Raw genomic sequence first — 22,527 nt, 5'->3', positions numbered from 1 at the left:
CAGCCACTATATGGTGTCCTCATGCTGCTAACACCTCCATGCTGTGTCATTCAGCCACTATATGGTCTCCTAATGCTGCCAACATGCCCATGCTGTGTCATTCAGCCACTATATGGTCTCCTCATGCTGCCAACATGTCCACACTGTGTCATTCAGCCACTATATGGTGTCCTCATACTGCCAACACCTCCACGCTGTGTAATTCAGCCACAATATAGTGTCCTCATGCTTCAGCCTCATCCAAGCTGTGTCATTCAGCCACTATATGGTGTCCTCATGCTGCCAACACCTCCATGCTTTGCCATTAAGCCACTAAATGGCCTCCTCATGCTGCCAACACCTCCACACTATGTCATTCAGTCACTATATGGTCTCCTGACTGTTACCCCGAGTGCTCCGGGTCCCTGCTTCTCCCCGGAGTGCTCGCGGCGTTCTCCTGCCTGCAGCGCCCCGGTCAGACCCGCTAACCGGGAGCGCTGCACTGTCACTGCCGGCGGGGATGTGATCCGCGAAGCGGGACGCGCCCGCCCACGGGTCGCATCCAAATCCACTCACCTGTCCCGTTCCTACTCTAGGGCGCGCGCGCCAGCTCTCTGAAATTTAAAGGGCCAGTGCACCACTAATTGGTGCCTGGTCCAATTAGTTGTTAATCACTTCCCATTCCTATAAAAACCCACTTCCCCTTCCTGTCCTCGCCGGATCTTGTTGCCTTAGTGCCCTGTGAAAGCGTTTGTGTATCCCAAGCCTGTGTATCCAGACCCTTGCCGTTGCCCCTGACTACGATCCATTGCTGCCTGCCCTGACCTTCTGCTACGTCCGACCTTGCTCTTGCCTTGTCCCAGTGTTCGTGCCTGTCTCAGCTGTCAGTGGGGTTGAGTCGCTATCAGGTGGAACGACCTGGGGGTTACCTGCCGCTGCAAGTCCATCCCGCTTTGCGGCGGGCTCTGGTGAAAACCAGTAACCCCTTAGATTCCGTTCCCCTGGTACGGCCCACGCCATCACCTCACTGACAAGGAGGATCCACCTCCAGTGTCCTCTCTGCATACCAGTCCGGATCCTGACACTGACACTGATGCCACCAGCAGGCTCTGTCATTGTGCTGCTGTGCGGCAGTGATTCTAAAAGCGATGCCGGTAATCTACATGTTATTTTAAATAACAGTATTATTTTACTACCCCAGCACACTCCATATGCGTTTTAGAACACAGAAAAGTGTTCTACACCCCTATAGAGGGTGTATGTAGGCTAGAAATAACCTTTTTTAATATAGATTTGCCGCAAAAAAAATTGTATCGAAACAAACTTTTTCGGAAAATTTGGCGAATCGGCCGAATCAAATTTTTGAAAAGTTCGCTCATCTCTAATTATCACCATTCATGTACCCATCATGGTGTTACTGACCAAATCCTGTATACTTAGGCTATCAATACAAGCATACATGAAACAATAATACCACCACAGCTTGGCTACATATAATTAGAACAAGAGACAACAAAGAAACAGTTATATTTGCTAAATAATATATGGGCTTTATATCTTTCCAGATAAACACTTTGTTTCACATAATGCTTCTCTGGAACAAGGGTCCTTTACTCTTTACTTCAGGCTCCATAAGGATATTGTAACATTTAGGTAGAAACATGCAGATCAATATTCCTCCCCCTGAGGCCAATATGGCAAATATCTCTATGGTGACCAAGTGTTTCCCTGTACTGCTCAGATAGGCTGGGATGGCACCGATCCATACACTGCAGAACACCAGCATGCTGAAGGTGATGTACTTGGCTTCATTATAGATATCAGGCAATGTCCTCACCATGAAAGCTAGAACAAAACTCACAGCTGCCAGAAACCCCATATAACCCAACATGAGGTAAAAGGCCAAGACAGACCCTTCATTACACTGAATGATGATCTTCCCAGGATAATCCAGATTAAGCTCTTGATATGGAGGAGACAATGACAACCAGATAACTGCATTCAGGATCTGAAGAGATGAACAGACCAACACTACAGAATAAGGAAGCTTAACTCCCACACACTTTCTCCAGGAGCTGTCTGGTCTGGTGGCCTTGAATGCTATGCAGACTATGATGGTCTTGGCCAGGACAGAAGACACGGCTACTGTGAAGAAGATCCCAAAGAAGATTTGTCTCAGCATGCAGGTTATATCCACTGGACGACCGATGAATAGAAACACACAGAGTAAGCTGAACATGAGAGAGGTCAGGAGAATTAAGCTTAGGTTCTGGTTATTGGCTCTGACAATAGGAGATTTTTGGAATAAAGTAAAAATTCCAATTATAAATAAAGTTATAAGAGATAATAATATGGAGATGATGGAAAGGACTAAAGAAAAAACATCAGTGTCATATGACAGAAACTCATAATCCTTTATAATACATTTGTTCTTTTTCTCATTTGGCCATTCATCTTCAGGACATATCTGGCAATTTTCACTATCTATGAATAGAAATAAAAATATATAATTTCAGTGTATAGTATATAATATAAACCATCATAATATAAATGCATGTATTATATAAAAATATTAATCTGACATGGGATACATCAAGTGTAAAACATGGCTCTGGTCGAACATGAAGAGTTAAATGACTCTAGTTGGGCTGGAACTGCTTGGAGCTCACCTGTGTCATCTGGGTGTTGTTCTCAGCTCTGCTACCTATCAGGGAGGTATATCCTCGATCAACTTCCTATATAAGCTAAGGGCAGTGAACAGTTCATTGTTTGTGAAAGGTTATACCATAGCTGACACCTCCTGCTTATTTATTGATTTTTGGCATTTCCCTTGACTCTTTCCCTGTACTCGGCTATTTCCTAGTAATTAACTAGGCTAGACTGAAACTGACATTGTTTTGACCGTGTGTGTGTCTTAGTGTATCTCATTTAGTTTGTGTGCCTCAAGCTGTTTTCCGACTCCTACTGTTTTTGTATTTTATTATGTTGACAACGCTGCCCTAGCACTTAGCAGGGAGGGTTGGTCATCATGGTTGTCGATCCGTCACTTAGGGCGGATAGGCAATAGGTAGGGTTAGTGGCTGTGGGTGAGTTAGGGCTTCACTGTTCCCTGCCCATACGTGACATCAAGGTTTTTCTGTAATAGTTGGTGTAACAATAAACCATGTTACATCGTGGTTACAACCTTCTTCTGCAGTGTAGTCATTAGAGATGAGCAAATTTTAGAAAAATTTGATTCGGACAATTTGCCAAAAAAAATGGTTTGATCCTAATTTATTTGCTGCAAATCTCTATTAAAAATGGCTATTTACGGGCTACAGAGAGCCTCTATAGGAGTGTAGAACACTTTGCTTTGCCATAACACGCATAGGGAGTGTGCTGGGTTCGTGAAATAATACTCTTATTCAGTATGACATGCAGATAACAGGCGTCTCTATTAGAATCACTGCCACAGAGTGTCTGGATGTGGCAGCAGGGAGACCATATGACATCACTATTAAGGAGATTAAAGAGATATTTTGTTTTAATTATTATTTAATACAATTTTTATTTAATGTAAAAAAAAATTTTTTGATGACCCAATTTTTTTATTTTAAAAATTATTTTTTGAGAACCCATTGGAGGGCAAGTCTGGTGAGCATTTATCTAGCAGTCTGCCGCAAGGCGAGCTGCCACCTGTTCCAGACCCTTCCTCTTAGCACTACCCCCCGATGCTCATGATTGAGTGTCCCAGGTACCCGAAGCATTTACTTTGAAAAAATACAGTGTGACAACCAAAGAAAAATAACAAGGAGATCACATGGCGGCACATTGACACATAGGGAAACACAATGGCGGCACAACAACAGAATAGTATATCGATTTGTCCACCATCCCAGTGGTGCAGACCTGACCCTGGAAAGCTACTGGATAGATCCTGCCAGTATCATATGCTTGTCTAAAATATTAAGCCATGCACGTGTAAGTAAATACGGCTGGTACTGTGAAACTGCGTATGAAACTGTAAATGTTTCATTTAATCAGATATGATTTATTTTTATTGCTCAAACCTGTTTCCTTGGATTCTTGTAGTAATTCCAGAGCTAATATATGACGACGACCATAGGGCCCCACAGTTGAAAAGATTAAAGAAACTTTTTTTTTAAATTTAAGTTGAAGATTTTAAATAGATGAACATTACAAGTTTAATTTAATGTGCCGGCAGCAAGACGAGACCAAATGGCGGCAGAATGACAATCCGGAGGTGCCGGCAGTCTATATAGGCCGCAGAGCAGCACAATGACAGAGCCTGGAGGTGGCATCAGCATTAGGAGACCATATGGTGGCAAAATGACACAGCCTGGAGGTGGCGGCAGCCTATATAGGCCACAGAGCGGCAGAATGACACAGCCTGGAGTTGGTGGCAGCATGAGGAGACCATATGGCAGCAGAATGACACAGCCTGGAGGTGGCAGAAGCATGAGGGGACCAAATGGCAGCAGAATGACACAGCCTGGATGTGGCTGAAGCATGAGGAGAACATATTGTGGCTGAATGACACAGCCTGGAGGTGGCTTTAGCATGAGGAGACCATATTCTGGCAGAATGACACAGCCTGGAGGTGGTGGCAGCATGAGGAGACCATATAGTGGCAGAATGACAGCCTGGAAGTGGCAGCAGCATGAGGAGACTGTATGGCTGTACAATGACACAGCCTGGAGATGGCAGCAGCAGCATGCGTGGGTGGCATTACCAGTACCCAATGATGAGGGTGGGTGAAAGAAGGAGCACTTGGCAACAGATATGTGGCATCAGGCAGGTGGCTGGATCAGAATAGTAGCTGAAGTAGCTGAGGCAGGTAGGCAGAAGAAACTGATCTCTTTTGTCAAAGTGTTGGTGTGCACAAGTAAGTATTGAGGATATGCATTAGCTAAATGTTAAGTTTTAATAATATTCTTAGGATAAAATATATGGAACCAATTTTAAAAAAAAAATCAAACAAAAGGAATGGTGTGCAAAAAACACCATGTGCTACCTACACCACCAAGTAGTGATGTGATGCAAAAACCTCTAAAAATGTGGAAGGGAACAACGTATGGTCCATTGTAAAAGGTGGGGGTTAAAACTGACTCTTAAAGGCCCTACTCTCGTCATATCTATTCCCTTCTTGGCAAGTGTTACTTGCCCTAAAAAAGGCATCCCCAAACACGAACATCTCCCTATTTCCACCAAAAAACCCTGGGAAATAACAGGGTTTTTATTTGGAAATAGGGAGAGGTTCCTGTGTGGGGCTGCCCTTTTTAGGGAGAGTCACACTTGCCAAAAAGGGAATTAATAGGGCGAGTGTAGGGCTTTACAGGGAAGATTTTACAAATACCTGTTACAATGGACCATACGTTATTCCCTTCCACCTTATAGAGGTTTTTGCATCACATCAATACTTGGTGGTTTAGGTGGCACATGATGTTTTTTGCACACCTTTCTTTTTGTTTGATTTCAACAAAGTTTTTGGTTCATATATTTTATCCTAAGAAAAGTTAAGTTTTAGCTAATGTATATCCTGAATAATTACTCGTGGTCTGATGCCAAGGAATTTCTGTAACTGGGGAGCAGCACCTTAAACATTTTTTGCTGCATCCATATTTGTAAAGTGTTGGTGTGGCACCATGGCTAATCTACTCTGAAGCATCAGGCATTAGTGGGTGGAAATCTTGGCAGATGCAAGCCTGATTCATCTTGACAAAGGTCAGTCTCTCCACATTTTTGGTGGACAGGTGAGTCCTCCTTGGAGTTACTATGGCCCCTGCCTCTGATGGCACACTACTGGCTAGGCAGGGCAGCTTTTCCAGGGCAAACTCTGCTAGTTGCGGCCACAAATCCAGTTTGGCTCCCCAGAAGTCCAGCAGATCTTCAAGGTTTGTTGGCATGGCCATGTCAAGGTATGCCACCACCTGCTGGTTCAGTTCCTGCTCAAGGTCTACCTGCTGCTGATGAGTTGCTTCACTATGTGGGTGAAGAAATCTACTCATCAGTGACTGTAGACTCAGGCTGCTGCTGATGGAGCTGGTACTGCTCCTGCCACCCCTCCCCAGCAGCCATGGCAGTGGAATGTGAGCACAGAGGGCCTCCCCCAAGTCAGACCTGCGAGAGGCTGCACGATGGCGCAGATGTCTCTGTAGTAGAACAGTTTGTCCTCCTTGTCAGTGGGTGTAAAAAAGGCCCCCATTTTGTGCCGGTAGCGAGGGTCAAACAAGGTGGAAACCCTGAAGTCATCCTGCTGCTGAATGGTGACAATTTTGGCAGTCAATAAGTAGCAAGCATCATGACATTTGTGCAAGTGACTCCGAGGGACTCCCTTCCTGCATCTCTACTGTATACTACCACGGGGTGTCTGGGTCCTCTGTATCGTCTTTCTCATCACCCTGTAGCTCCTCTGGCTGCTCCTGCTCCTCCTCTCCGATCAGATGACTGTAAAAACCACCCATTTTGCTACATATTGCCTGTGCTCTACTGTCTCCCTCCCCCTCCTCCTCCTACTCCTTCTCTTCCACTTCAGTCCCACAGGGCTCATGTGTCAGTGAGAGGAAGGCACCACGTCTCCAGTGCCTTGACCAGCCATCGTTTCTACCATCTGTTGTAGGAAATGAAGCAGTGGAATTAAGTCATTCATCCTGTAATCCTGGCGACTGACTAATAATGTGGCTTCCTCAAAGGGCCAGAGCAAAAGGCAGGTGTCACATATGAGCTGCCACTGGTTGACATCGAAGTTATATAGGGGAGTCCCACTATCCGCTTGGATCATCAATAAATCGGTGATGGCCTTTCTCTGCTCATATAGTCGGTCCAACAAATGGAGGGTGGAATTCCAACAAGTGAAAACGTAGCATATCAGACTATGTTGGGGGATGCTGTTCTGACGCTGCAGCTCAAGGAGGGTGTTCTTTGGGGTGTCCGAGTATCTGAAGTGCATACAAAGTTTCCCAGCCATTGTTAGGATGTGTTGCAATTGGGTGGAAGACTTTAGTAAATGCTTGACAATGAGATTGAACAAGTGGGCTATGCAAGGCACATGGCTTAGCCTTCCTTGACGCAGCGCAGACAAGATGTTGTTCCCATTGTCGGTCACCATGGTTCCCATTTCCAGTTGTCTCGGAGAAAGCCATGATTCGATTTCATGGCGAATCACTTTCTGCAGTTCCTCCCCTTTTCGACTCCATTCGCCAAGGCAAACCAGGTGAAGAACAGCGCGTCACCACCGTGCCCTGCACACATAGTATGCTGGAGGGACACTGTGACTTGTCCGTGCAGTGAAGGCTGAGGGAATGTCAGAGGATGAGGAGGCAGAGTCGGACATTGTCGCAGGAACAACGGCATAATATCGTGGAGGGCCATGTTGCTGGGGAGGCTGTGTAGGAACCACAATCACCCAGTGGACCATAAAGGACATGTATTGTCCCTTACCATAGTTACAGCTCCACACGTCGGAGCTGCTGTGCACATTGGTACACACCGACAGGCTCAAGGACTGGCCCACCTTCTGTTCTACATGTTTATGCAGGACTGGTACTGCCTTTCTTGAAAATAAATGATGGCTTCAAGCCATCAGTTCTTTGAAAGGTGCAGAGTCCACCACTTGAAAAGGGAGGGACTGCAGCACCAGCAACTTGGACAGGAGCACATTCAGCTTCTGCATAATTGGATGAGTGGGCGCAAATTGCTGTTTCTTGGACATCGCTTCTGTGATGGATTGCTGACGGAATGACTGACAAGAAGTAAGAGGAGCAGGAGCATCTGGACCAAAAGAGAATGGAATGACAGACAGCTCCCTTCGGCTGAGGTAGTGGAGCCTTGGCTGGTTGAAACAGGGAGCAGTGTGCCACTGGGTGATGCAGCAAGCTGGACCACCACATCAGAGCCATGGTTCTCCAAGGCCACTTGATGGTGATGCTGCATGTGTTGACGAAGGGCCGTGGTGCCAACATTGGGACCCTGGCCACGCTTCATCTTCTGCCGACACATCTTGCATGTGGACATGTTAACATCCTCCGGATACTTGATAAAAACTGCCACACTGCCGAGTAGCTGATTTTCCTACAACAGTCCGCACTGACTGACTGCTACTGCAGCCAACTCCTGAAACCCCTGCTTGATTACCTCCCGGGCTATAAGGCTACCATGAAGAAGTAGGTCTACACTGGGTATGTTTAGCTCTAGACTTTCCACTTCTTCCACCATGCTGACTCCAAACCATGCTACCACCTTGCTGGCTCAGCTGCTGCCTCACGGGAAACCTGCCACCCTCTTCTCCTTATGATGAAGCCCCTTCTGCACTCAGCTTCAAAGTGCGATTGGCTTTATCATCATCGAGTTGTGTCTGCACGTCACTGATCTTATCCTCAAGTTCCTGAACAGTGTATGTTTCAGGAACCTGAAAACTCACAACCCTACCTCCCACACCACTCTCCTCATCATTACTTGCCCGCCTAGCAGAGGTAGCAGCGGATGTCTCCTCCATTTCTTGGCTGGGCAGTAGCTGCTGACTGTCATCTAGTTGATCGTCCTAGCTGTATAGTGGAGTTGAGCCCACAGTATACAATACCTACAATACAAACCGTACTGAGATGTATTTTCCTATCATAGGTGTTATATATATGCACTCAGTGCTTTAATGTTTTTTACTTGTGAAACTCATAGGGACCAGTTATTGTTAAAGGCCATAAACACCTACGCACCTGCTTATAACACCTAACTCAGGTGTAACTGTACTGGGACGTATTCTCCATGTCAACTGAGGATTGTGTCTGAAGAATCCACCGACTGTTGACTGGGGGTGTCAGATGTCACTTGAGATGAAGTGGATGACCGAGTTAACCAATCAATGACGGCTGCTGGGTTGCTGGTCGAGACACGACCACTAGCCGACACCGGGAGCTCAGAACTCTTGCTGCAAATCCAGCTGCCAGGCACCCCTACTCTTCTGCGACCTCTGCCTGCGCCTGATAACTTTAGGCCTCTGCAACTCCTCTGTGCATGTCCTGGCACTTCTCTGCCAGACATACATGTACAACAGCTGAGTGTGTATATATTACACTTATTATAGGAAAATATGCCCCAGTACGGTTACACCTTAATAAGGCATTAAAAGCAGGTGTTTATGTATTTATGGCCTTTAACAATAACTGGCCCCTATGAGTTTAAAAGGAAAAAACGTAAAAGCGCTGAGTGCGTATATATTACACTTATATTAGGAAAATAATCCCCAGTAAGTTACACCCGAATTAGGCATTAAAAGCAGGTGACTAGGTCTTTTAGTGCTCACACTAACTGGCCCCCATTAGCTTTAGAGTAATACACCCCAGTACAGTTGCAACATAAAGTGTACTCTCTCTCTCTACTGTCTCTGTCTATCTGCCTGCCTGCAGTGATGTGGGTGAATTGATTAAGCGCTGTAAAGATCTTTTTTCTCAGTAACACACAGACAGACACTGTCTGCTCTCAGGACAATATCCCAGCAATGCCTGTCTGCAGCGAAGGCTGCTGAATATATAGGGCTGTGACATCACAGGGATGGCTGGCTGCTGATAGGCTGCATGCCTCATGTGATTCAGGGTGATCCCGCCTACCCGCCTTCCCAGAGTTCATTGCCCCATGTCTACACACGTGTATCTGCCATTTTAGATCCCCTGGACCGCACTAAATGGAGTTTAATGAAACAATTCATTTTATCGAGTTGCGGCTATATTCAGAATCGTTATGAATCAAATTTCTCAAAAATTTTGTAACAAATTACGATTTGTTCGATTCGCTCATCTCTAGTAGTCAATCATTCTATCCTTATTTGCTGGATCAGTCTATTAGTTTGATCAGAATTCACTGATGTTACTTCTTGCTGGAACCTTTTACTCTAATATCATGTGTTTCCAGTTTTAAATAAAACGGTGCACAGGAGACCCATGACATGTCTGTCAATGAACTGCTCCATTGTGTGGATTATTATACCTGAAGCCTGTTTGTCTGGACCTCTGGCTTGTCTAACTATAATTATTCTTGATGATTCCTTTGCCTCTACCCAGCTGTTGCTTTTGTAAATTTTGAGGGATCTACAATGCTTCTGGGAAAGCCCATACTTAGTGAGGGTGTTGAAGTAAAAGAAGTGATAATCCCTTTGCTGATAATTGGAGTCTGTGCAATATGTTTCTTAGTCAGCTGGTAGAGTGTGCAACTGCACCACCATGATTTATACAGGTCTTAAAGATGCCTTAACATTGCCCAAGTAGCAGACATGTCCACCATTGTATACAGTTTTATTAATAGGCAAATTACCAGCTAAACCGTTGGTGCCCATGATGTCTGATGAACAGTGGGCACTGCTAAGCCTTAAATGGTTACTCCACACCCCTAGACATCTTATCCCCTATTTAAAGGATAAGGGATAAGATGTCAGATTGCAGGGGTCCCGCTGATAGGGGACCTCACACCGGCAACGCTGGAGGCTTTGGATCCCGACCACAATGGCGGAAGAGCGTGACATCATGACTCCGCCCAGTGTGACATCATGCCCCGCCCACTCAATGCAAGTCTATGGGAGGGGGCGTGATGGACCGCCCATAGACTTGCATTGAGGGGTGGGGCGTGATATCACAAGGGGCGGAGTCGACTCTTCTGCCATTGTGGTCGGGATCCGAAGCCTCCAGCGTTGCCAGTGTGAGGTGGAAGCCTTACAAGTGGGTGCTGCAGCCGAGATCCCGGGGGTCCCCAGCAGCGGGATCCCCGCTATCTGACATCTTATCCCCTATCCTTTGGATAGGGGATAAGATTTCTAGGGGCGGGGTACCCCTATAAAACACATTGCAGGTACAAAACATGTTCAATCGGGAGAGAAAAGAAACTGTAAAACTTCTTAGCAACGAACAACAGGTAACACCGTTTCACACAACTCGTGTGCTTTTACAGACCTCTGTAGAAGCACATGTGTTGTGTGAAATGGCATTACCTGTTGTTTGCTACTCAGAAGTTTACAGCATCTTTTCTCTCCCGATTGAACATGTTTTGTACCTGCAACATGTTTTAAAGAATAAAGAAGTCTGACTGCACCTTACCGATGAGCTGCCACATTTCCTTTTCTTCTGCTATTCATTATTGGATTAACTTTTTTACTTTACCAGTGGACCTGCAGCTGTTGCAGGACTGTTCAACACCGTCTTCAAGGAGCCACAAGGTAGTGCCGACTTTCTCTTTCCTTCGTCAAGTTAAGTGAAAGTGTGCTCTTAAGAAGGGAGAATGTTTGCATATGAGGGTTGGTACCGATGGTCTAGCCAGAACCAGCTGGTAGTTGTAATCCCAACATTGGTAGGAGACCTTGTTTACAGGGACTAGAGTGGTGTTTAGACCATCAAAGAGTGCCACTGCATGTGTTATTATTTAGTCATCTGGGTCAAGCCCCTGATATTGATATCTTGGCTGATGGCATTTGGGATGCCCTTGACAGTTCATGCACAGTTGGAATATGGGACTCGACAGTTTCAACTGGCACAGATGACTATATTCAATTGCAATATTGTTACGGAAAGATTAAGGTTCTTAGCATATTGTCTGATCACATAGTGTACACCATCCCACCTTGAAAAGGTGATCTCATCAGATGGAGTCTACACCATACATAGTATTCTCTTGTGAGCATAGTGAGCATGAAGTTTACAAATTATGGGCATGTGGGATCAAGTTACTTCCTGCTTAAAAACTGCTCATTGGTGCGGTATAAACACAGTCCTAGGCTACTCACTACCCTACGATCAGCCAAAAAGTCAGACCCCCAACTTGCCAACATTCCCTACTCTGAATAAAGTGCACAATGTAACAACATCAACAAAAAATAATGACACACATACAAAAAAAAAAAGTCAGGACAAAATGGGTTAAACAGACACAATTTAGGGAGCAATACCAAAACACAGGGAATGAACGAACAGACAGATAAAGAGACGATAAGCAAGTCAAAACTAAACAAAGTAAATATAGAACCAGTGCAAGGAAGAATCTCTATTACAGGTGATGTGTAGAGGACAGACTGAGGTTTAAAGGGGACTCCAGTGATTTTTTTTTTTTTTAAATCAACCGGTGCCAGAACATCAAACAGATTTGTAAATCATTTCTATTTAAAAAATCTTAATCCTTCCAGTACTTATCAGATGATGTATACTGCAGAGGAAGTTCTTTTCTTTTACGTTTTTTTTATGTTTGACCAAAGTGCTCTGCTGACACCTCTGTCTGTCTCAGGAACTGTGAAGAGCAGGTTAGGGTTGCTCTAGGGATTTGCTCCTGAGACAGACAGTGGTGTCAGCAGGGAGCACTGTGGTCAGACAGAAAGGACATTTTAAAAGAAAATAACTTCCTGTGGAGCATACAGCAGCTGATAAGTACTGAAAGGATTAAGATTAGTAAATAGAAGTTATTTACAAATCTGTTTAACGTTCTGGCACCAGTTGATTTAAAAAAAATGTTTTTCACCGGAGTACCCATTTAAATATCCAATCTCAGGAGAACGAGGACACCGAGGCCCAATGCCATTGGCTTTTCGTCCTTGTCCTCTGATTGGCCTGTTAGTTGTCAATGTGACAGGCAGCTGAACACACTGCTGGCAGAACAAGAGACAAACACACCTGTTCATCACTTGACACCCTATACTTGCTGAGCTGAGTGCTCTGTGCCTAAAGTCCTTCTTTTATATAACATTTACATATAAATAAATGTGTAAATGTTCTGGGTTAAAAAAGGAAATATAATATATTAATGTATATTATACACCTGGATGATTTGTAAATTCTCCTTCTGGACATGGGACGCAGTCATAACAGCAGATGTGATATCCTCCTCTGAGAACTTTTCGGGTTCCTGGCAGACAGTGGTCATTACACCGACCTTTAGGAACCTAAGTATAAGTAAATATAAAAGTTCAATTTCCACTATGCTTGAAAAAGATCCTGAATGTGCATCGAAACATTGCATCTTGTACTGATGGGTGAATAAAGCACCACTTTTTGGATTGAATCCTTTGGAGTGCCGCTTCATTCTTAGTTTTCTGTGCATATATATATATATATATATATATATATATATATATATATATATGGGAAAGATATATAATTTAATTGACCTAAATCTATCATAAAAAAACGACATGCATACCCCAGCAGTTAGGTATTTTTTTTCCATTAGGTAGATATCCCAATAGTTAGATAATTCCCCCAGTAGATAGTTCCCCCCCCCATGAGGTAGATGCCCCAAGTATGTAGATACCCCAAACAGGTAGATATCACCAACAAGTAGATAATTTCAGGCCTACTTTAGGTAGATGTCCAGAGTAGGTAGGTCATTTAACCTCAGAATGTCCCCTTTAGGAAGGCAATTTTCTTCATACAGGGGCACCAATATGTTCCCACCTCTCATCAATATAAAAATAAATAAATAAAATAATTCACACACCTACTCTATTCTTCGTCCTCCTTGCCCAGTCATCTGCAGAGGCACAGGACTTCTCTTGCAGGGTGCGTGCAATGAAATGACATCATCACATGCGGCCTACCCCTCTGTCTTGCACCCACCATTATAGTAAAGTACTGGAGCAGGGAATCCAGACTGGTCAGGGGTCCCTGCTCTTGTATGTACATTCCATAGTGCGCTAAGCTATGGACAAAGGGAAATGTATGTATGGGAGCAGGGATCATCACACTCTCTGCTCCCTTAAAATTTTGAGTGGTGATGTTTACTCTTTATGCATTGCCACTATTTTCACATCCATAGGGGCACAATTAATTGATATTCATTTGATCATCAGTCTTTGCACCCCTAAGGATTTTTCGCCTGAGACAACTGATCAGATTCTTTCTGGTTGACATATCATCCTCGCAGGAACCAATCACTGATGTCCGGTCTCAGGCAGTGATTGGCTGAGCAGGTAGTTCTTGAGGGTACAGTGGTTCAATGGATCCAGGAAGAAGCAGCTATGGATGGGGACCAGGATCTGTGTGAATGGCAAATGTGAGGAACTGGAATAGGTGATCACTTTTTTTGTTCACCAGCCCTAACCAGATAGATAAATAATCATATTTCTACTGTAAAGGCTGCTCAACTAAACAACAAACCCTGAGCTGGTGGCATTCAAAGTACATAAAAACCTCTATAAAGCCCCTTTAGTTAATAAATACATTTCTCTAACATATTCCTGGGTTTGATCTTCTAGAAAACATGTTAAATACTGGTAAAGGACTTCATGGTAACCTACTGAGTTATGTCTCCATGTTATTATCTGGGGATTAATATCCAGCTGTTTATTTTCCCGAAAAGATGCATCAAATCTTCCGACAACCGTTATAGACCTTTTTACAGTTTCTTGGTATTTTCTTGTTACCCAATTCATAATATCTAGCGGTGTTATCCAATCTCTGTTTTGATTTAAAATAATATTTTCTTCTTCTACATATTGTGTTAGCTTTAAAAGATAAACCAGGGTTGTGATATCAGTTACAATAAATATTTCAATCTATTGGTCATACTGGGCACACAAGATAAGAATATTAATACTCACCTTTAGGCCGGGTTCACAAACAGTATTTAGATTTTTAGCCAAAGCCAGGAGTGAAAGTGGCACATAGAAAAAACTATAATAAAGGATTTGTAGCTTTTTCTGTGTGTTGAACCCATTCCTGGTTTTGTCTAATAATACTGATCGAAATACTATGTATGAACCGAACCTTAATGCCTTAACCCCTTAAGGACCAGGCGTTTTTCGTTTTTTCCTCCTTACCTTTAAAAAATCATAATTCTTTTAATTTTGCACCTAAAAATCTGTATTATGGCGTATTTTTTTGTGCCACCAATTCTACTTTGTAATGACATCAGTCATTGTACCCAAAAATCTACGGCGAAACGGCAAAAAAAATCATTGTGCGACAAAATTAAAAAAAAAATGCCATTTTGTAAATTTTGGGAGCTTCCGTTTCTACATAGTAAATTTTTCGTTAAAAATGACACCTTTTCTTTATTCTCTAGGTCCATATGGTTAAAATGATACCCTACTTGTATAGGTTTTTTTTTTTGTATAACTACTGAAAAAAAATCATAAATACATGCAGGAAAATTTATACATTTAAAATTGTCACTTTCTGTACCATTTTTGCATTGATCGGACTTTTTGATCGCTTTTTATTCATCTTTTCATGATATAAAAAGTGACCAAAAATGTGCTATTTTGGAATTAACATATTTAAAATTGTGATCTTCTGACCCCTATACCTTTTTTATTTTTGCATAAACAGGGACGTATGAAGCAAATTTTTTACGCCGTGGTCTTCAGTTTTTATTGATACCATTTTTGTTTTGATGGGACTTTTGGATTGCTTTTATTTCTGCTCAACCAAATTTCTGAATCAACCAAAAATACACAATTCCTAATTTTGGTATATTTTTAAGTTTACGACATTGACCATGTGTTAAGTGAACAATATATTTTAATAATTCGGAAATTTCTGGCCACGGCGATACCACATTTGTTTATAATTTTTTTGCTTACATAATTTTATTTTAAAAATGTGAAAAGGTGGGTGATTCAAACTTGTATTAGGGAAAGGTTTAACCCCTTAAGGACCAAGGACGTACCGGTACGTCCTTGGTCCTGCTCTTCTGATATAACGCGGGGTTACACAGTCATAGTGAAGCCGGGACCCGCCTCTAATAGCGCGCAGCGCCGATCGCGGCGCCGCGTGCTATTAACCCTTTAGCCGCGCGCTCAGAGCTGAGCCGTAAGTGAAAGTTCCCGGCTAGCTTAGTCGGGCAGTTCGGGATAGCCGCGGCTAATCGTGGCATCCCGAACAGCTGACAGGACAGCGGGAGGGCCCCTTCCTGCCTCCTCGCTGTCCGATCGCCGAATGACTGCTCAGTGCCTGAGATCCAGGCGGCAGAATCGTTGATCACTGGTTTCTTATGAGAAACCAGTGATCAGCATAGGAGATCAGTGTGTGCAGTGTTATAGGTCCCTATGGGACCTATAACACTGCAAAAAAAAAGTGAAAAAAAAATTAAAGATCATTTAACTCCTCCCCTATTAAAAGTTTGAATCACCCCCCTTTTCCAATAAAAAAAAAAAAAACACAGTGTAAATAAAAATAAAAATAAACATATATGGTATCACCGCGTGCGGAAATGTCCGAATTATAAAAATATATCATTAATTAAACCGCTCGGTCAATGGCGTGCGCGCAAAAAGATTCCAAAGTCCAAAATAGTGCATTTTTGGTCACTTTTTATATAATTTAAAAATGAATAAAAAGTGATCAATAAGTCCTATCAATGCAAAAATGGTACCGTTAAAAACTTCAGATCACAGCGCAAAAAATGAGCCCTCATACTGCCCCATACACGGATAAATAAAAAAGTTATAGGGGTCAGAAAATGACAATTTTAAACGTATTAATTTTCCTGCATGTAGTTATGATTTTTTCCAGAAGTCCGACAAAATCAAACCTATATAAGTAGGGTATCATTTTAATCGTATGGACCTACAGAATAAATATCAGGTGTCATTTTTACCGAAAAATGTACTACGTAGAAACGGAAGCCCCCAAAACTTACAAAACAGCGGGTTTTTTTTTCAATTTTGTCGCACAATGATTATTTTTCCCGTTTCACTGTAGATTTTTGGGCAAAATGACTGACGTCATTACAAAGTAGAATTGGTGGTGCAAAAAATAAGCCATCATATGGATTTTTAGGTTCAAAATTGAAAAGTTATCATTTTTTAAAGGAAAGGAGCAGAAAACGGAAAAATGCAAAATGCTAAATGCAATGCAAAAACGGAAAAAACCCCGGTCCTTAAGGGGTTAAAATTTGTTTTAAACACTTTATTGCCAATTTTTTAGTTCCCATCAGGAAACTATTACATGCAATGTTTAGATTACATACACTGTTCAATGCTGCTCCATAGGAGACAATTGATCAGTTTTATCAGTGCTCGGTTGCTACAGCCTGTAATGGCTGTCGGGAAATGATGGTGGTATAGTTTAGCAACAGCAAAACAGGAGGCTCCCTGTTTGGAAACCCTGCTTTATGGGTGATCTCCCCAGAGGAGAGTGTCATAAATGTAAGAACCAGTTTTTTGTGTTTTTTTTCTTCTAATTTCAAATCTGTGTATGCAGAGGACTACTTTGGTTTCGGTGGATTACGATGATCAACATAATTTTTGTTTACTATTAACCCCTTAAGGACGCAGGACGTAAATGTACGTCCTGGTGAGGTGGTACTTAACGCACCAGGACGTACATTTACGTCCTAAGCATAACCGCGGGCATCGGAGCGATGCCCGTGTCATGCGCGGCTGATCCCGGCTGCTGATCGCAGCCAGGGACCCGCCAGCAATGGCCGACGCCCGCGATCTCGCGGGCGTCCGCCATTAACCCCTCAGGTGCCGGGATCAATACAGATCCCGGCATCTGCGGCAGTTCGCGATTTAAATGAACGATCGGATCGCCCGCAGCGCTGCTGCAGGGATCCGATCATTCATAACGCCGCACGGAGGTCCCTTCTCCTTCCTCTGTGCGGCTCCCGGCGTCTCCTGCTCTGGTCTGTGATCGAGCAGACCAGAGCAGGAGATGACCGATAATACTGATCTGTTCTATGTCCTATACATAGAACAGATCAGTATTAGCAATCATGGTATTGCTATGAATAGTCCCCTATGGGGACTATTCAAGTGTAAAAAAAATGTAAAAAAATGTAAAAGTAAAAGAAAAAAAAAGTGAAAAATCCCCATCCCCAATAAAAAAGTAAAACGTCCGTTTTTTCCTATTTTACCCCCAAAAAGCGTAAAAAACATTTTTTATAGACATATTTGGTATCGCCGCGTGCGTAAATGTCCGAACTATTAAAATAAAATGTTAATGATCCCGTACGGTGAACGGCGTGAACGAAAAAAAATAAAAAAAGTCCAAAATTCCTACTTTTTTAATACATTTTATTAAAAAAAAAATTATAAAAAATATATTAAAAGTTTTTTTATATGCAAATGTGGTATAAAAAAAAAGTACAGATCATGACGCAAAAAATGAGCCCCCATACCGCCACTTATACGGAAAAATAAAAAAGTTATAGGTCATCAAAATAAAGGGATTATAAACGTACTAATTTGGTTAAAAAGTTTGTGATTTTTTTAAGCGCAACAATAATATAAAAGTATATAATAATGGGTATCATTTTAATTGTATTGACCCTCAGAATAAAGAACACATGTCATTTTTACCATAAATTGTACGGCGTGAAAACAAAACCTTCCAAAATTAGCAAAATTGCGTTTTTCGTTTTAATTTCCCCACAAAAATAGTGTTTTTTGGTTGCGCCATACATTTTATGATATAATGAGTGATGTCATTACAAAGGACAACTGGTCGCGCAAAAAACAAGCCCTCATACTAGTCTGTGGATGAAAATATAAAAGAGTTATGATTTTTAGAAGGCGAGGAGGAAAAAATGAAAACGTAAAAATTAAATTGTCTGAGTCCTTAAGGCCAAAATGGGCTGAGTCCTTAAGGGGTTAATGAAAAGATTAATGAGAGCTTGTGGGGTAGTGCTTTTTGGAATAAAAGTTTTTAAACGTGTTGTGTTTTTTATTTTTTACTTTACAGACTTAGAAATGGAAGCTGTCTTACAGACGTAATTCTTTACTAAGCCAGAGCATAGTGTTAGTCACAAAACAGCTAGCACTAACCCCTAATTATTACCCTGGTACCCACCACCACAGGGGTACTGGGAAGAGCATGTGTCAACAGGCCTGGAGCATCAAGAATGGCGCTCCTGGGCCTAGGTGGTAACAGGCTGGCATTATTGAGGCTGCGGAGGGCCTTTAACATTGGTCTTCGCCCACCCTAGTAACATCAGGCTGTTGCTGCTTGGTTGGTATCTGAGAATAAAAATATGTTTTTATTCTCAGCCAGTTTTATTTATTTCATTCTCAGCTAGATAACAACCAAGCAGCAACAGCCTTACATTACCAGGGTGGACGAGGACCATTGTTTCTGGCCCTTCTCACCCTAAATAATGCCAGCCTGTTACCACCTAGGTGCACCATTTTTGATGCTCTCGGCCTGTTGGTACTGGCTCTTCCTGACACCCCTGTGGGGGTAGGTACTGGAGTAATAATTACGGATTGGCGCTAGTTGTTTTTGGTGCTAACGCTAAGCCCTGGCTTAGTAATGGACTCCGTCTGTAAGATAGCTTCCACTACTAAGCCTGTTAAGTAAATAAAAAAAAGAACACAACAAAGTTTTAAAAACGTTTATTCCCAAAAAAAAACACTCCCCCACAAGCCTTCATTAACCATTTTATTAATAGTTAACAAAAAAAAATGTGGTCAATCGCAGGTCCAACAAATCAGAAGAAGTCCTCTGCATACAAATTTGTTAGAACATTTTGGGGAAAAAAGTGGTAATAAAAATATGTAACATATATATCGCAAATTTTTAACACAGTTGCAAAAGTGGGTAAGATACTTTTGGTAATCTGTACTTTACCACTCTTCAATCACCAACAAAATGGCTCTGCCTTTCTGGAATTGAAAAAACAACTACAAAAGCCCCTCCCCCCTCTATTTTTGCACACAGACACAAGGGGAAGATGTAGACGGGCAAGACCAGATTTGCAGCAGTCAATTTACAAGTTCCTTGCTTTCATTAGAGTCCTCATGCAACAGGAAGCTAAGTAAGGGGATCCTCTGCCGCTGTTTCAGCTCACGGGACCCTTACAATCACATTGAGTCCCAAGGATTTCACAGAGCTAGCCGGAAAGTTTCACATTAATTTTAGACACAGTGATCAGCATTGACCATCACATCTAAAGGGTTAATGACAGCAGTGGCCGGATCGCCACTGCCTGTTATTAACAGTAAGGTCCCAGCTACTAATAGACATGTAAGACTCAAGGGCATACAGGTACTTCCCAGACGGCACTTGTACACCCTGTGTTCTGAAGGGGTTAATCTAGCTGTTAGTTACCATTGGTTACCACATGTTACTATTGATATTAAAGGGGAACTGTAGTGCAATATAACTTATCCCTTACACGAAGGATAGGGGATAAGTTATAGATCGTGGGGAGTCCGATCTCTGGGCCCCCCTGTGATCTCCTGTACGGTGCCGCAGCAGTCTGCCGAAAGCCGCAGCAGAGTCGTCCCCTCCATGTATCTCTATGGGATACATGAAGGGGGTGTGTCGGCCACCACATTATGCGGTGTGTCGGCCACCACATCATGCGGGGATGAACACCCCCTTCCAGCATACTGCTGCGGCCCCGTACAGGAGATCGCGGGGGGGTCCCAGCGGTCCGACCCCTGCGATCTATAACTTATCTCCTTCAGATAGGGGATAAGTTATATTGCACTACAGTTCTCCTTTAACTTAGCCTAACCCTGCTAGAGTCACCTAGAAATGTATTCAAGTATTTTAAAAGTAGTCAAGGCTAAGTTTCTACTTGTATTCTTTTTTGGGAGAAAAACACAGAGAAAAACTTGCAGAGAAAATCGCAAAATTATTTTTCCACTTGCCGTTTTTCAGTTTGCCATTCTTTAAAAAATACTTTTGGCATTTTTGCACTCTTTTTTTTAGCTCCTTGGCGGTTTTGCAAAGTCGCAGCATCGGTTTTGCAAAGTCTCAGCATGTTGAGCCAATGGCGTTATTTTTTCCTGAAATCGTGGCGTTTTTCTCCCATAGAAGTCTATGGGAGTAAAACAACACTAAGAAAAACGACATGTGGGTTTTAACTTTGGCGTTTTTGCAGGCGGTTTTTATTCTTTTTTGGAATCTAGCAGTCCAAAAAAGTGATGGAGATACCTTTTTTTAATAAAATGTTGTAGGGTACCATTAAAAAAATAAAATAAAATAGATACAGTAGTGATGGAAAAAAATTGTATCTAACTAAATTTATCTTTTTTATAACAACATTTTTATTAATTTTCATAACAGGGATCAATTTATGTTTGTGGGCAGGGCACTAAAAATGTAGCCGACAGTAATCAAAATGTAGTGTGTGTGTGTGTGTGTGTGTGTGTTTTTCACTTTTTTCTTTATTGTTTATATTTTTTTTAGGTAGTACTACTACTCCCAGCATGGAACACACTGTTCCATGATGGGAGTAGTAGTACCTGTACTAATTGACAGATCGACCCAGGTCTGTTGAGATCCTCCTGTATAATGTATAGATACGATTGGCCGCTCTTCTTATGGTCCCCTGCATTGCCGTATATATATACACCGATTCATATTTCCCACAGAGAGCTGTGATTGGCCAGGAGGATCACAGCGGGTGATAGAAGTTACACTCGCTGCAATCGGTCTATTAATGCAGGAACTACAGCTCCCAGCATGGAGCAGAGTGAGCTCCATGTTGGGAGTAGTAGTACCTGCAATTAAGGACAGATCACAGCGGGTGTCACTCCTGACACCCGATATAGTCGTCCTATCTATTGCAGAGATGGATCGGCTTTCTCCTGCGCTTGCAGGAACATCACTCATTCATATTTCCCTCTGGGAGCGGACATTTGCTGCAACCATCTGGCCAATCCCTACTCTAAATTATGAATTTCTATTAACATGACTGGCTGGCCCGGAGTATAGTGCAGAGATGCGAGCTCTGTATAGAGCAGCTCCGCATTTCTGCTATATTATGGACGATCGCATCGGTTGTCACGACTGACACGCGGGGCAATATGTCTATTAGTACAAGTACTTCTTCTCCCATCATGGAACAATCTGTTCCATGCTGGGAGTAGTACTACCTAAAAAATGTAAAAAATTGTGAAACACACACTTTATTAAAAATTAATAAACATTTTGTTATAAAAAATATAATTTTCATTAAATACATTTTCTTCTATCACTATTGCATCCTTTTTTTTTTTTTGTACCCAACAAATTTTGTTTTAAGCGTCCAGCGAAACGTCGGGTCCGGTGGTCTGCCAGGTCACATACACCAGGTTGTACATTGTATTAAGTTGCATTGTTCCCATGCTGATATGTATTTATTCCTTACTTGTAGACAATGTTTTGTATCAAACCTTTGGTAACTCAGCTGGTAACTTTGGGATATATGCACCCTATTGTATTGCACTACAATCCTTTTTAGGAACTTTTTATGCACCATATTGCAGTTTAGTGTTATTTTACACTTCATTTGCTATTATATATCTTTTCTTGTACCTTTGAATTTAACACTTTATATTGGTGTGCACTTTGTTGACTGCATTATCTTGCATCCTGGTGTGCTCCATGTGAAGATCATATTTTGATCCAGTTATTTTATCAGCACCAATTGTGTCCTGGCCCCCACCTGTTAATTCTGGTCCACTGGACTAGCACCTTTGGATGAGTCCCTATGGTTATTTGTCATTTTAAATGATTTTACTATGTATTGTGTAAACTGTCTGTCTTTATGATTTTTGTAATAAAGTACCTTTTTGATCCATATAAACGCATTGGTTTCTTTGGTTTACCCAAAAAATTTAACGCAAAAGGGGGCAAAAGTGCAATTTCC

General features: G+C 42.4%; 1 pseudogene; it reads right to left on the bottom strand.

The window, feature by feature from the left end:
* Positions 1-1,558: 1,558 nt before the first annotated feature.
* The window catches only part of LOC130366990 (vomeronasal type-2 receptor 26-like), a 40,475-nt pseudogene continuing 19,506 nt past the window's right edge, over positions 1,559-22,527 (bottom strand).

Source organism: Hyla sarda, chromosome 1, assembly GCF_029499605.1.
Source record: "Hyla sarda isolate aHylSar1 chromosome 1, aHylSar1.hap1, whole genome shotgun sequence".
In the NCBI taxonomy this organism is placed as follows: domain Eukaryota; kingdom Metazoa; phylum Chordata; class Amphibia; order Anura; family Hylidae; genus Hyla; species Hyla sarda.
The sequence above is the reverse complement of the archived record's forward strand: the minus strand, read 5'-3'. Positions and strand labels throughout refer to the sequence as shown.